Source organism: Bombus huntii, chromosome 18 (genome assembly GCF_024542735.1).
Source record: "Bombus huntii isolate Logan2020A chromosome 18, iyBomHunt1.1, whole genome shotgun sequence".
NCBI classification, from domain to species: Eukaryota; Metazoa; Arthropoda; class Insecta; order Hymenoptera; family Apidae; genus Bombus; species Bombus huntii.
Genome location: NC_066255.1, coordinates 683379 through 699434, shown reverse-complemented (window position 1 = coordinate 699434; position 16056 = coordinate 683379). Strand labels below are relative to the sequence as shown.

The 16056-nt window shown below is 38.7% G+C and overlaps 1 long non-coding RNA gene and 1 other non-coding gene across 2 annotated transcripts; one reads left to right on the top strand and one right to left on the bottom strand.

Moving 5' to 3' along the window:
• Window positions 1–5269: 5269 nt before the first annotated feature.
• Window positions 5270–7092, bottom strand: LOC126875463 (uncharacterized). Its single transcript, XR_007693468.1, has 3 exons — window positions 6755–7092; window positions 6297–6689; window positions 5270–5968 (listed from the first exon to the last, which is right to left on the bottom strand). It is a non-coding gene; the product is annotated as an uncharacterized LOC126875463 (long non-coding RNA).
• Window positions 7093–12922: 5830 nt separating this feature from the next.
• LOC126875618 (U6atac minor spliceosomal RNA) lies at window positions 12923–13029 on the top strand. The gene has a single exon (XR_007693588.1). It is a non-coding gene; the product is annotated as a U6atac minor spliceosomal RNA (small nuclear RNA).
• The last annotated feature ends 3027 nt before the right edge of the window (window positions 13030–16056 follow it).

The window sequence follows — 16056 nt, the reverse complement described above, 5'->3', positions numbered from 1 at the left end:
CGATTGGCTCACGGGCCGACGCTCCAAACTAAATTTACAGAATAAAATTACCCTCTACAAGACCGTAATAAAACCTGTCTGGACCTACGGAATCCAACTATGGGGAACAGCAAGCAACTCCAACATCGAAATACTCCAACGCTTTCAATCGAAAACGCTAAGATCCCTAATTGACGCACCTTGGTATGTAACCAATGAAACAATACACCGCGACCTCAAGATACCCACCGTCAAAGAGGAAATAGCAAAATATAGCAACAGATACAGCAAAAGAATCAACAAACACCGAAACCCCCTAATCACTGGACTACTCGATACGACGGACCAGATTCGCAGGCTGAAGAGGCACTACCCGCTAGACCTAAACGTTAGATTCATTTAATTATCCAAATCAAGCATATGCACTTACTTATAATACTCATAGATTGTAAATTCGACCAATCGCGGGGAGACGTACTCGCGAGGAGAGTCGTCAACGGGGGTCGTAAATCCCCGTTACGATTATAACAATCGACACCACGAATTGATCGATCCCCTGATTTCCGTTGAGATAATGAGGGGTGATTGAGTTGGTATAACACTGGGATTCACAGTATTATAAAGTATGTATTTCCCAACACTTAGTTACACTGACATAGAGAAATAAATAGTTAACAACTTGTCGCACGAAGATGCGATAGATATGTACGCTAGAGCAGGGCTCTTCTAATGGAATTAATGTGTCAATGGACTTAGCCCTATGATATGTTGAGGAGAGAAGATGTATGTTCTACCACCGAGAACCGACAAAAGATGTGCGTGAAGTATGCGACTCTCGCTCTATGTGTAGACTGCCGCGTTAGGCGTTAGTTGGTAGACTGTCTCGTTAGGCGTTAGCTGGTAGACCGTCGCGTAGGCGTTAGTTGGGAGACTGTCTCGTTAGGCGTTAGCTGGTAGACCGTCGCGTTAGGCGTTAGTTGGTAGACTGTCGCGTTAGGCTTTAGGTGGTAGACTGTTTGTCGCTCTTTTGTTTAATACGGAAGAAAGTTCGGTGTGGGTGTGCCCCTGTGCCTAAAGAACGCGGATTCGTTGGTCCCACTTTCGTTAGGAAAAGTGAGGGTAACGAACCGCGGTGTCGATTGGTCATGCTGCACTACTGCTCGAAGGGATGAGTAGGGAGTCTTCTACCATCGTGGTGCGTAAATGACTGTGTGTATGAGAAAACCTAGCCTGTTTTATTACAGGGCTATTCGGGTTTTCCTAATGGGTGCATACCCGCTTTCTCCGTGTTTTAAAGGCGACTAATAAACCCAGGGACACCTCTAAAACCGACTGTGTTTCGAGCATATTTTTAGGTTTTAGCAATTCTTCAAGACAATCGGATTGAAGACATATGGCGAAACAATGCAGGGAAGTGAAAGTTATGGTGGGTCCTTAGGTTTATTGAGGGTCGAAGTGCCGTTACGCAGGTCGGTTGTTGTCCGGTCGCGCGGGCTGGCGTGCAGATGTTTTAGGCGTCGTAACATAGATTATAAATTATATCTATCTATAATAAGTATTAACTTATTGTAAATAAACAGCCATGTCACTGCGCCACGCCAGAAAAATTACTGAAAATTCTCAACGCGAGAATTGATTGTAATTTCAACAAATGAATAAAAAAAAAAAAAAAAAAAAAAAAAGTCTTTTGTCTATGTTTGACGTGTTGATCGTTTCCACAGCTAGCCGGTTTGGGTGTGTTCCTATTCTTTCTTTATATTTTCCTGCGTGTCTTCTAATTTCCTCTTTGACCGTTGGTATTCCCGGATCCTTCCGTATATCCTCGTTTCTAACGTACCATGGGGAGTTTACTATTGTTCTAGGAATTTTAGCTTGTACGGTCTCTATTTTGTTTATATGGTTCATTGCTGCTGTCCTCCATAGTGCTATTCCGTACGTCCAGATTGGTTTTATGATCGTTTTGTATATTTTTAATTTATTTTCTATACTTAATTTGGATTTTCGACTTGTTAGCCAATGCATTTGTCTCCTTGCTGTTTGTATTTTGTCTGTCATTGATTTGATATCCTATTTCCGTGTGAGTCGTGTATCTAAGTGGAGTCCTAGGTATTTGACTTGCCTTGTTTGTGTTATGTGTGTGCCGTTTAGTACAATGTTTGGTGGTTTCTGTTTTCGCAGTGTGAATGTAATGTGTTTGCATTTTTCGGGGTTTGCTTTGATTTGTTTTGTTTGAAACCACTTTTCTATTTTTGTGATGTGTTCTTGTAGTAATGTAACTGCTGCTGCAAGGTTAGTGCGCCTGTCTAGTACAGCTGTGTCATCCGCGAATGTCAATATTTTACTATTGTTAGTTGTTGGTATGTTGGCCGTGTATAATGTGTATAAAATTGGTCCTAGGACGCTTCCTTGCGGAACTCCTGCCTTGATTCCTTTAACTTCAGAGTATGTGTCTTTGATTTTTACTATGAAGGTTCTCCTGCTTAGGTATGATTTGATTAATTGGTATATCTGCTCCGGGAACTGTTTTCTGATTGATTGAAGTAGGCTATTGTGGTTTATTTTATCGAATGCTTTTTCGATGTCCATAAAGAGTGCCGTGCAATATTGTTTTGTTTCCAGCGCCTGTAACATTTCATTGACGAGTCTGTGCGTTTGTTCTATTGTGGAGTGTTTGTTTTTGAATCCGAATTGGTGATCCGGTATTAATTGATTCTTCTCTATTATAGGTTTTATGCGGTCGTAAATTACTTTCTCTAGTATCTTAGAGAACACAGGAAGTAATGAGATTGGTCTGTATGATTTGGTATCGTGTGGGTCCTTGCCTGGTTTGGGTAACATTATGATTTGTGCCAGTTTCCAAGTTTGTGGAAAGTATTGTATTCTTAGTATTGCGTTAACTATTATCGTGATTTCTCTTATCACTTTTGGCGGAAGGTTTTTCAAGATTTTGCCGTTAATTAGGTCGATTCCCGGTGCTTTATTATTTTTTGTTTTCTCAATTATGTTTCTGATTTCTTGTGCTGTTGCTTTGGGTATGGTGTAGTGATTGTCAGTTGATATACTACTGGTTAGCGCATCCTCGTCCGTATGACTATTGTGGTTGCTGTTGTTGGTATTATGTGGGGTAAATGTGTTGCATAGGTGGTTGGAAAATTCTTCAGCTTCCTCTTCGTTGCTTCTTGCCCATGTGTTATCTGCTCTTCTGATTGCTGAGACCATTTTTATTGTCTTCTTTATTTTTTTTGTGGCTTTCCATAGGGAGTAGTTGTAGTTCTCGTGTGCAGATAGTGACTCGATGAACTTTGTGAACTCGTTGTTGTTGTGCTCTTTTATTTTGTTTTTTATTTCTTTTGCGAGTTTGTTTAGGTGTTTTTTGTTTTCTTTTGTTCTGTGTTTTTGCCATTTTGCTTCCGCTTTTCTTTTTTCTCTAATTTTTTCGAGGATGTCTAGTGGAACTGTTTTTGTTTGTCTGTTGGTTGTTTCAGGTATAGTGGTTGCCCTATGATAAGGGTGAGGGACAAAGACACAATAATAGTGGCGACGATGAAATCAGTGGAGGAAAAAATGAGGATAATGAAGGAACAAAGCAAATTGGAGGAGGGGGTATATATAGATGACGATCTGACAAGAAAAGAAATTGAGCTACAGCAACAAATAAGAAGGATAACTAGATTAAGAAGGGAAAAGGGCGAAGATGTGAGGATGGAATATAAGGAACTAGAAATAGAAAACAGATGGTACAAGTGGAACGAAAATGAAGAGAGGCTGGAGGAAAAAAGAAAGAGAGGGGATGAAAAATGAAAAAAGGGAAAAGAGGAAGGGGGCTACAAAGGGGATGAAAATGTGCTTCTGGAATGTGGCAGGGCTAATAAGTAAGGTCAAGGAGGTGTGGGAATATTTGAAGAAATTCGACGTGGTCAAGCTCACGCAATACATAGATATAGGAAGACAATTGGGAAAAACTGAAATATAGACTACCCAAAGAATTCGACAGGAAATGCAGGGCAGCAATGAGAGTAAGGAAAAAAGGAAGAGCAAAGGGGGAATAATAACGGGTATAAATAAGGAACTGAGAGAAATAGATTACAAAGAAATAAGTAATAATATAGTGGAAAGAAAAATAGTATACAATGATAAGACGTATAGGGTAATGATGGTTTATAATCAAGACCCAAAAGGGACATGTAAAGAAATAGAGGAAAGAGTAGACGGAAGAGAGGAGGAAGTGATGATCATCTGCGTTGATTGGAACGCAGGAAGAGGGAGAAGAAGGAGGGCCGATAAACGAGGATCTAGGGAAAGAAAAAAACAGGCGATCAAAAGACATCATGATAAACATGGAAGGAAGAACTCTGTTGAAGTACCTGGAAGAGAGAGGCTGGATGATAATCAATGGAAGAGATTAAGAAGGAGAGGAGTGGACATATATCGGGGAGAGAGGAAACTCAGTAATAGATTGGCAATCAGGTGGCGACAAAAGAAATAATCGACATGAAAGTAGGAAAAGAACAGAGTCGGACCACGTGCCGTTAGAAATAGAAATAGGGGGACCAGACTCATAAAAAAATGAGGGAAAGAAAGAAGAAGAGAAGGAGAAAAGGGAATGGGCAAATGAAAGTGCGGAAAAATACCTGGAGATTGTGATATAATGTGATATGATGTGATATAATTATCGGAAATATCATACAAAGAAAAAATTTTAAGGAATATCCAGTAAAATAGCCAGTAAGAACATTTAAATGCATTTAAAACAAGATTTAGATGCAATGAGGTTCGCCGAAGCCGGTGTCACGTAAAGTGAAAAAAGAAATGGAAGATGAAAATAAAAAAAGAGAGAATTTATTTGCTAACATCTTGTTTACACTAATGACAGTTTACTTCCGAACTCCAGCCGTGACTTTCAAAGACTGGAGCTCTTACAACTCGGCCGCATCCCTACACAAGTGGTTATCTTACGAAGTAGGGAGGACCCCCGGGTGTTGGGTCTGGGCCCTGACCCCCTGCTGCCGCGTGCACTCCCTTGCCGTCTGGTGGGTGTCCGTCATTAGCTCATCGGTTTTGAAGTGTACCGGTCCTGACACCGGATAAGACCGAATACCAGCACCTAATGACAAAATCTGCAATGACTTAATTGCCAACCCAATGTATAGCTATCGGAACGAGACCTGATATTTCTTCACGGTAAGTAAACTGTCACAATATAATCGGAACTCAAAAGCAATACATTTGATCGCTGTGAAAAAGGAATGTAGATACCTGAATCAGTAGACGCAAGTTGAATGGAAAAAAAATTAAATTTGTAGAAAGAAAGAGTGAAAAAGAGATTAGACAAGATCAAGTCGTGCTTTATTCGTTTTACAATTGAATATGTCTGCAGAACAGTAATGAATATTTTAGTAATAGCATTTTGCAATTAATTTAAAGATGTCTAATACAAAAACTGAAATGTACCATAACGAAACAGTAAAATAATTAAGAAATATGATAAATACAGATATGTATGTATGAGTATCATTTTGTATGTAAATTAATTTTTAAGGAATGGACAGGTGCTATATTTTAATCTTTCAGTTTCGACAAAGAAGATAATTCCTTTGACAAATTTTGTACAAATTCAAATCAGAAAATAAAATAAAAACGTATACAACTTTCTATTAACTTTCGAAATCATTTTAAAAACAATTACAAATAACATATGAGTTGTACGAATGAAAATAGTTACATCAGAATCATTATCCACGCTAAAACCTTATTTATTTAGTATCAATTCAAATTTTTCTCATAGAAAAGGAATGTCACGTGAAAGTATTTAATGCAAAGAGTTTAATTAAGAATTTTCATGCAATTAACTATTCATTTGCGTACACGTTCCAACGTCCCTTGTGATAGGCTCTTCTTATTATTTTATTTCCATCGTTCTTAACAATATGAGTAAAACTAACGCAGAAAAAATTAGTTATTGGTATACTACTTGTAGCAGACTGCAGAACTAAAAAGAAGGCAGAAAATAGCGCGAACTTACAAATTTTGACGGGTTAAAAAAAATGTGTTTTTTAAAAAGAAAAAATAGACTTTAAGGTGCTATAATGATTATTTAAATGAACTTCTTGACGAACTTTTTTAGTTCATCGAGAAGAAAAATATATATAGAATAATTTAATCCTTTTTTGGTTTTTCGTTTCAGTCAAGGATTTCAAGGTGGATCTTTCACGCCGATTGAAAACTGCAGCCCATGAAATAGGCTTAGAAATCTATTATAATTTTTCTTTTTACTTAACAAAACTTTTTGTACTCGTTAAATATATAGAAAACCATACCTCGAAATTCAATAACTTTGTTTCTTTCTTTCCCTTCTAACAAATATCACAAAAAGACGCTATTTTAGAACATTCTAATTCAGGACATCCCCTTAAGGACTTGTCATATTTATCATATTTAACGCAGTCCTTCCCCTTAAATATTATTCAAAGCTTTAGAAATTGTCACTCATTACTCTTATTCTTAAATCAAGGAAGCCAATCCATCGAGCAAATTCAAATTGATCAGTCGCTCTTCCGTCAAATTTATCCAAACTCTTTCAGAATATGCTAATCGGACGACTTCATTCCTTTTTCGAGGATTCGAATATAACGTCAGATTATCAATTCGGTTTTCGGAAGCGACATTCAACAGAACAATATCATCGGATAGCACACAAAATCAGCCAAGACCTAGAGAAGAAAAAATTGTGCCCTGCAGCAGTGGTTATTAAAAAAAAATATATACTTATACCTACTTCTCTGTATCATAGTTGTACTTAGTCAATAGGTTTTTCACAATAAATATTTAGGAGATGCTACTAACTTTTTTATTACATATATTTTGTCTCTCTATATTTCTTTATTATTATTATCTATATTTATTTTACTATAATTTTAGTTGATAATTGAATTGAAAACAATTTCATATTCGATATCGCTGCTATAATTTAAGAAGTATTGTTATTTGGTCTTAGATATCGAATGAAATAAATTTCTTAATTATTACTTCCACATAATTATCGATTACTGCTGCAGAAAATTTTAACTGTACACTATGTTCATAATTCTAAACTTTTCGTATTTTGCCTTTAGCATTCCTATAATATTTATGAATCAAGCGTCCTATTACTCTAATGAAATTATTGATATAACAATTGTAATATCGTAGAATAGCTTTGATTGGAGATCGGCTGAAATTAGAAAACACCGTGTACGCCGTCTTTTTGTGGTTTGTTTACATCCAAGAGCGCCTAGTAACAGTGACGCGAGAAAAGATAAGCAGCGTCAAAACAGAAGTACGGTTTCATATTTCAAGGAGTGGCAATCGAGAGGCCAGAGTATGTGAGCCGAAAAGTGTGTGTGTGTGTGAGAGAGAGAGAGGACGAGAGCAGGAGTGCAAGAGCGAGCACGACCGAGCAGGAGTGCATTGGCGAGGGTCAGAGTTGATGGAGACGTCGAAGCATAGAGTCGTTAGAATTGAGTTGCGAATGTTGTCGAGTGTAGAGTTGCTAGTGAGAGAGAGAGAGAGAGAGAGAGAGAGAGAGAGAGAGTTACCAAATAGTTGTCAAGTTATTTGTTGTAAATACGAGCGTTGCATTTAGTTTTCCTGTTAATCAAACATCGTTTCTCTGTCTAACTAATATCTGTATTTTCAATCCATTATTAATAAATCATAATTAATCGGACAAAATTACACCTTTAATATATTCCGATATTACAAGTGGGGGCTCAGCCGGGATTGAATAAGACAGAGAAACGACACGATTTAACGGAGCTATTTGTGCGGGAGTAGAAAAGAAAAGAATAGGCAAACGTTGAAGACGAACGATTGTCGGGTGAAGAGGATTTGACGCTCAAGAAGCTGAGGACGAAAGAGCTAAGAGCGCGTCTCGTTAGCTTGGGGTTGAAGGTAACGGGAAGAAAATCCGAACTACGCGCGCGGCTACAGGCGGCCCTAGAAGGGAACGATGTATCGTCGGAAGAAGAGAGCTCCGACGAAAGTGAAGGCGAGGACGATAAACAAGGCGCGCGAGAATACAGGAGAGGCACGCGAGCGGTGTATCAGGACCGCGATGAGTATCACCAGAAGGTATGCGTCGGTTCGATGTTGAGTCTTAAAGACGTAGAAGACTCATTAGAGAAATTCAGCGGGGATGATCTGCTGAGTGTAAATCAGTGGGTGGAAGACTTCGAGGAAATGGCAGAAGTGTGGGGTTGGTCAGACGCCCACATGGTGGCCTATGCTAAGAAATTACTCGCAGGCTCCGCTCAGGCCTTCGTACGACAAGAACGATGCGCGAAGTCCTGGGCAAAGCTAAAAAAGGCGTTGAGGAATGAGTTTGAAAATGTAGTAAGCGACCAACAGATACATCGCGAGTTATACCATAGAAAGAAGAAAGCAGATGAGAGTCTGCAACAATATATGTATCACATGTGCGGGATTGCAAAACAAGGAAGGGTTGATACGCAATCCTTGATAGACTACATTATTCAAGGCATTCCCGACGAGGTCGCGAACAAGACTGTGCTATACGGAGCCAGGAATATCGAGCAATTAAAAGAGCGTTTCAGGCGCTATGAAGCGATAAAAAGAGATATGGAGATGAGGACGAAATTTGAGGAGCCGAAGAGTAACAGGGTAAAGCCGGTGGCGAAGCTGTCCGAAACCGAGAGGAACAAGGAACCCGGTCGATCTGGAGATGCGAGGAAGACGCGATGCTACAATTGCGGTGATGCGGAGCACGTGTGTGCGGAGTGTCCGAGCAAGTCGAGAGGACCTAAATGCTTCAAATGTAGGGAGTACGGACACATCGCATCAAGTTGCGACAATTTGGGTGAGCCCTCAAAAAAAGTTTACAGCGTGTTTCGGTCGTTAAAAACAAGGCGTGGTAAGGATGTTAAGATGGAAAATTTCGAATTGAGCGCGTTGATAGACACCGGTAGTGAGCTGACTCTAATGCGAGCAGATCAGCATGTGAAAATCGGAGCGCCCAGATTAAGTCGGGAAATCGTTGGATTTGGCGGTGTCGGTTACGGAAGGAATTTTACGCTCGGGAAATTTTCCACGAACATTATTATAGACAATGAGTCGTACTGTATAACCATACACGTAGTTCCAGACACAGTGATGCAACATTCGCTTATTATTGGCGCAGACTTTTTGGACACTGTTGAAATAAGTATAAAAGGGGGAGAATTTTTTATTAGTAGAATAAAGGACGAAAATCCCGATGAGTGTCCGGAAGTCCTCAAGATAGATGTAGAGACACAGGCGAGTGAGATAGATTTGTCACACGTTAAGGACATGCAACATAGGCTAAAAAGAGATTTGAAGAGAACCAAAGCATTGCTAAGAGACGCTCAAACGATGCTGGAGAGATCGAAAGGTGACTCGACGGGTAAAGCAGCTTTACGACAGCTGAAGAACCAGTTAGAAGATGCAGAATGCGCTAGAGCAGTTGCAGTTAAAGCGAAACAGGCACTGGAGCAAGAACCCAATGAGACGCAGGCTTCGTTGCAGGAAGTACTGCGGCAACGTTCCGAAGCAGAAGATCGTGTTAATGTAGCTAGTCGCGAACGAACTGAGCTACTGTCGCAATTGGAAGAAAATAAAGAAGAGTTAGCAGAAGTTTTGAAGAAGTATCGGGCAGCTGTGCAGCAAGTGTCGGAGGAACGGAGAATAGTGGCAAGACACGTGGTGATTGGTAAAGTGGACCAAGAGATGGTGTCCTCGTCGGATTCTTGCGGCCAGCAGGAGGACTTAGCGAACATCACGAGGAGGAAGAATCTGGCTAAACAACAGCAACAGGATGTTGTTGATGATATTTGCGAATTTACTGAGAAGGATAGCGTTGCGGGTGTGAGGGTTGTTTCAAGTTTTCGGATAGACTCGAAGAGAGTGAATGCAAGGCGAACGAAAAGACAAGGGAAGTCGCACGTGCGGAATCCCTCCAATAATATCGATATACAGAGGATGTGGATGACGAGGACGACGATGGGATTGTCGAGGACACGATGAACGTGAAGACCTTTGAAAAAGAAGAGATCATAGTCTCGGTAGATGGTAAGTTGTTAACGTCTTCCATGTACGAACCGAGCCTACGAAAATGTTACGATGCTGCCACGACGATCAAAGCCCCTGACAAGAGTGAAATGGGTAAACAAACAACGGAGAGGAAGATAGAGGAAGAGCGAAAGAGGAGCAGTAGCATCGAGGACGAACAGGCCGCGGTGTTCCAAGAGGAACGAGATCAGTTGCGTACAAACGCAAAGAGACGGATCGAAGAGATCCAAGCCCGAGACAAGTGGACGTATAACAAGAGACGCAAGAAGGCGACAGCATACAGGACGGGAGATCTAGTGGCGATCGAGAGGACGCAGGGCGTTCCCCGACTAAAGCTGCATCCGAAGTTCCTTAACTAAAAGTAAAGGTCCTGCGAAATGACCGATACGTAGTGCAGCGAGAGCAGCAGGATCACGGCAGCCGATCACATGAAGTGGTGGAATGTTAACGATAGTGATGTAAGTGCGAGCAGCGACGATGAGCACATCTGAGGGCAGATGTGATTGTCAGGAAAGGCCGATTGTAATATCGTAGAATAGCTTTGATTGGAGATCGGCTGAAATTAGAAAACACCGTGTACGCCGTCTTTTTGTGGTTTGTTTACATCCAAGAGCGCCTAGTAACAGTGACGCGAGAAAAGATAAGCAGCGTCAAAACAGAAGTACGGTTTCATATTTCAAGGAGTGGCAATCGAGAGGCCAGAGTATGTGAGCCGAAAAGTGTGTGTGTGTGTGTGTGTGAGAGAGGACGAGAGCAAGAGCGAGCACGACCGAGCAGGAATGCATTGGCGAGGGTCAGAGTTGATCGAGACGTCGAAGCATAGAGTCGTTAGAATTGAGTTGCGAATGTTGTCGAGTGTAGAATTGCTAGTGAGAGAGAGAGAGAGAGAGAGAGAGAGAGAGAGAGAGAGAGAGAGAGAGTTACCAAATAGTTGTCAAGTTATTTGTTGTAAATACGAGCGTTGCATTTAGTTTTCCTGTTAATCAAACATCGTTTCTCTGTCTAACTAATATCTGTATTTTCGATCCATTATTAATAAATTATAATTAATCGGACAAAATTACACCTTTAATATATACCGATATTACACAATAAACAAACGTGCTAATAACGACAGTACCTTCAGTTATGACTTAGTTATTTCAATGCGACGTGATCAACGAGATGTCCATAACAAATTTCAATGTTACTCACCTGAAACGACAAATACAATAATTAAGTTATTAATGTGACATATTGGAATGGAGGGAATTACGAATTCTTACATATAAATTAAAATTCATTTTGTTCTGTTAGAACATACATCATTTATACGTAATTCAATAAATAAATACAAAGCAAAAAATGTTGTGGCTCTATTATTTCCTTATAAAACGAAAGAAACTTTTCGGACAATGTAATATTTATAATCCACTGTATTAATATTTATGTCATATAAACACATGGAGAGAGACTATTAACAGGTACATGGTTTGCGAAGACACGTTTAAATTTAGTTAAAATATATCGCATTAGATGATATTCTTTAATGAAAAATTTACCGCAACAAAAACTACCGATGGCAGAAATTTAAATATTTCCAAAGGTAGTTGTGCTTTGAATTAACTTCTGTCGTATAGTAAATATGAATTAATGAATTTAAAACAAATTGTCACATTATCTTTTTGAATGCAATATTGTTTTACTGTAGATAATAATAAATTATATCTTATAGTTACTGATCGATCGTTCGCGGGGAGACGCGATCGCGAGGAAGCGCGCCAACGGGAGTCGTAAATTCTCGTTACAATTAGACAACCGACGTCACGAAATGATCGATTCTCTATTTCGTTTAGGCCAATAGAGGTAGTTGAATTGATTATAACACTGAGAATAACAAGTTACAACGTACACTTTATTCCAGCAACTTTATCGACATAGACAGTTATGCCAGGTGGGTATAGATATAAGTTAAACAGATGACTGATCTAAAGATGGACAATCAGTCAAGAAGATGTTGACTTATCTAAGGATGGCAACTAACGAAGATATGTTGACTGATCTGAGGACGATGAACCAGTGAAGTTCGGTGACGATGCTGTGACAACAGCCATACCCAAATCCACGTCATTCCACGCTACCTGACAGTGAACCGTTAGACTCTGACCTTACCTTTGCACATGGCCCAAAACTAAATTTTCCTCATTACGTAGGGCACTCAGGATCCTCTCCTTGCCTCTCAACACTACTCTTACTACAAGAAATATAATAGCAGCAAAAATATATTAAGAGCTTTATAATAGATTTAATAATAATACTTTTAATTAAGGGAATTATTTACCTTTGCCCCTTATATTTTGAGAGGGCTATGAAAAAAGTACATCTCCCTCAAGAGGCTAATTAGAACACTTCCTATGATATACATTGCCACATTAAGAATCAAATACTTTCCAATCAGCTAGAAGCTCGGCGGGGCAAGCAGCTACGCTCGTTAAAGCCCAGAACTGAAGACGGCGCGTCGCGAATTCGAATCCGCGGCATACAGAGGAGCAGCCGAACACTTCCCAGAGAATGGAAGTTTCTTATTAAAAGAAACATATACAGCATTTATTAAAGGAACACTACACATGCAAGCGGCCAGCCCCTCCCTTGCGTGTGGTGTTGATGGATGCACTTTCTGAGAGTACTTGGTTAAACGTGCTTGGTGTTAAGCACACAGCGCCTCGACGATCAACTCGCACAACACTATTCCCACTGTCGTCCCGCCCGTGGAGGTTTTAGCCGGTAAGAATCCGGCACTACCTTCTGTCCACCTACACTTAGGGTAGTGTAAGGTGTCTATGAAGATTTTCCTCCACGTAAAAAAAAAAAAAAATTTTTTTTGTAGTATGAAAGGAGAGACGTTTAACACTCCCGTATACAAGGGTGGAACATACATATAAATGGTAAGGCACTGTCGCCTTTCGGCGGTACTTACCAGATGTTTTTGGGAGGATCGCGGAGGGCTTCCGCTATCCTTCCGGATAACGCAGGTGCCAATAATTTTTTCTCATTGGCGAATAATCTTTACCAAAATTTTTTGTGACAAATGATCTTTACATCCTTTTGAGCATTGGATTTCGAACGATATATTAGACGCGAATCTAGATGTTTGATCCATTGACATCATGTAATCAAAAACGAAATACATAAAAAAATTTGACATGCAACTGACAAAATTTTCACTACTAATTATCAAATTCCAAACTTGAACAATATAATCATAGTCAAAACTTGGATACATACTGATGGATAAAAAGTGGCGCCTACCGACATTCTGGATCAAATTCAGTAAACATTTTCTTTGAATTTTTTCGAAAGTTTCTATTTGTAAATTGGTTAGTTAATTATTTTGTTTTATTTTATTTATATTATCACATATTACTTAATTTCCTTTTTTATTATTTTATGTTTTTTATATTATTTATTTATTTTATTTCATCAACATAATTTTCGTATGCCCTAACAAAGCATAAAATAGTCAATGCAAATATTGTAATTAAATATAAGAAATTATAATCTGTGAGTACACTAATTTTAAAGCCATTGGATTGGATTCATTATTTATTTAAAAAAATTTTTTTCGTATTTGTTAAATATATATAAAAGCATGCCACACAATTCAATAACTTTATTTCTTTCTTTCCATTGTAAAAAAATCACAAAAAGACGCTGTTTTAGAACGTTGTAATTCAGGGCACTCCCTTAAGGTCCAAGGGCTGTCCTCGACGAAGTACCCTAATACCAATGTGACCTAATCGCATTCTCGCGGTTACGATTTATCGTTCGATTAGCTTGAAATCAGTTGTTTTAAAGTTCAATAGTATGGGAACTGTTTGCATCTTGTTCAGTACACAGGATTCGGTCGAATAACCTTTACAGACGACCATGGGATGGTTCCATGTGAAAAGATGGTAAGAGAATATATGATACAAATTTTTCGTCCGTGGTTTAGTTTCCAAGCAAGCGAGTCTGAAAATTTGTCAAGTATACTTGAACGTGGCTAATTATAGACTGGGTATGAACAAACAATCAGCAGGGAGTTACTTTATCTGCGAAAATGGCTTCATTTTTATGAAATTAGAATTTGGATATATTTAATTAAAAATTGTCCTAGTATACGAGTACGATAAACTTCCGAATTTATTTGTCTCATAAGCGATGCGTCTTTTAAAGAAATTGTATTTTTTTCATTTTTGACTTATTTTCACATGTTATATAACTTCTTGTCGATTATTTACACCCGTCCAATCCGGAATTAACAATATTCAAGTATATATATTTGATACATTTTTGAATTTGATTTTATCGAAAACGAAGATTCTATATTTTCTTCTTATGTTTTCATAAGGATTGACCTCATTTGCATATCGATGTTATTCAGCCGGGTTTACATTTCTACCAGACTGCGAATTTTTATGAAAATTCATACTTTTGTAAATGTAATCAAGAAAATTGAACTCAAGCAGAGATTTGCTTCACCCTCTAAACATCGTAACAACTATTTTATTTCAGATATCTTATTGACAAGATGATTCTAATAAAATAATCGAAAGGGACTAAAACTCTATCCTAGCTGAAGTTAACACTAGAACTACCACACCAGTGAAATTGACTGGTTTTACAATTTTATTTTAGAATTCCTACTTCATGTTATATTTTCTTTCCGCAATGATGTAATGACTCTCGCAACGATAACTAAAAGAATAATATAATGAATTTTATTTTGTTTTTTATGTATCCAAACTCAAAATAATTTTGTATCAAGGCTACGTATACCAATAGCAGTTAAAATGACTGCTACTTGTCAAAGCGTGAAAGGGTCCTGCAATCTGTTTATCGAACTTCAATTAACCAGTTTCCTCGTTTCCTACAACTTCCCACACGTTTTTCAAATTTTTACCGCATATCATTCGATATGATGATATCAGTTATCAGGAAAATTTCAGATCGATCGCTAGATGCTAACGCTAGAAATACCACAAGCAGTCAAAATGACTGATTCGACAATTTTATAAATGTGTCAACTCTCGGTTAGGGATTATTGTCCCGGATGGATCAATAATACCAAAAATCTACTACATAACATGGAATTGCTTCTGTAAGAAAGTAATAAATCAATAAATATAAAACTGTTCTATTATTACGTATTTTTTAAAGACCAGTCATTTTCACTGGTTTTGGTAGAAATAGCTTCGTGTTAACTATCGGTAGTTCTGGTGTTAAGGAACAATTGTAGAGAAAAATTGTGCACTGTTTTATCCATCACTCCATTTTTTTTATTGATTTGAGGTGTACGGTGTAATAGGTACTGGAGGTACACTCAAGTATGTTCAACCAATAACGTTTATTAACGTCTATCACTCGATAACAATGAATAACACTTAACGATTAACAACAGTTGACGCTTGACGACGATTAACAACAGCGGCGATTAACGGATCTCTTGAAAATAGCCGAGTCGTTTCTCTTCGCCATTCGCGCTTCGTGGTTCGGGGTAGAATGCCCTTTTTGTTCCAGATCGAACGGGTTCTTCCCTTCGTTGCTCATCGATATCGATATCTCCACTAGCGTGAGTTCATTAGATCTGCCGCAGCGGCTGGCGCGCGTATGCTCTTCCGAGAATTCAGCGGAAGAAATCGATGGCACATTTTGCACGTCGGTGTTGCGCTTTGACGGCGTAACGCTTTGTATCACGAAGCCGTTGGAAAGTTCCGTGACACGTGCCGCCGCAATCGTTAATCGTGGTTAATCGTTATTTGTTGTTAATTGTTAAGAGTTTTATTTATTTATTCTTAGTCCATACCTTTCGGCTTTGGACGACTTTTGGTTTACATTTCTTATATAATGCCCTTACATCACTTATATATCTCTTACACTAGCTCTTCTATAATTATATACAACTGCTTATACCTATCTATTGCACCTTACTTGATCTATCTCCATGTTCTAACTTATATCTAACGCTTGTAACTA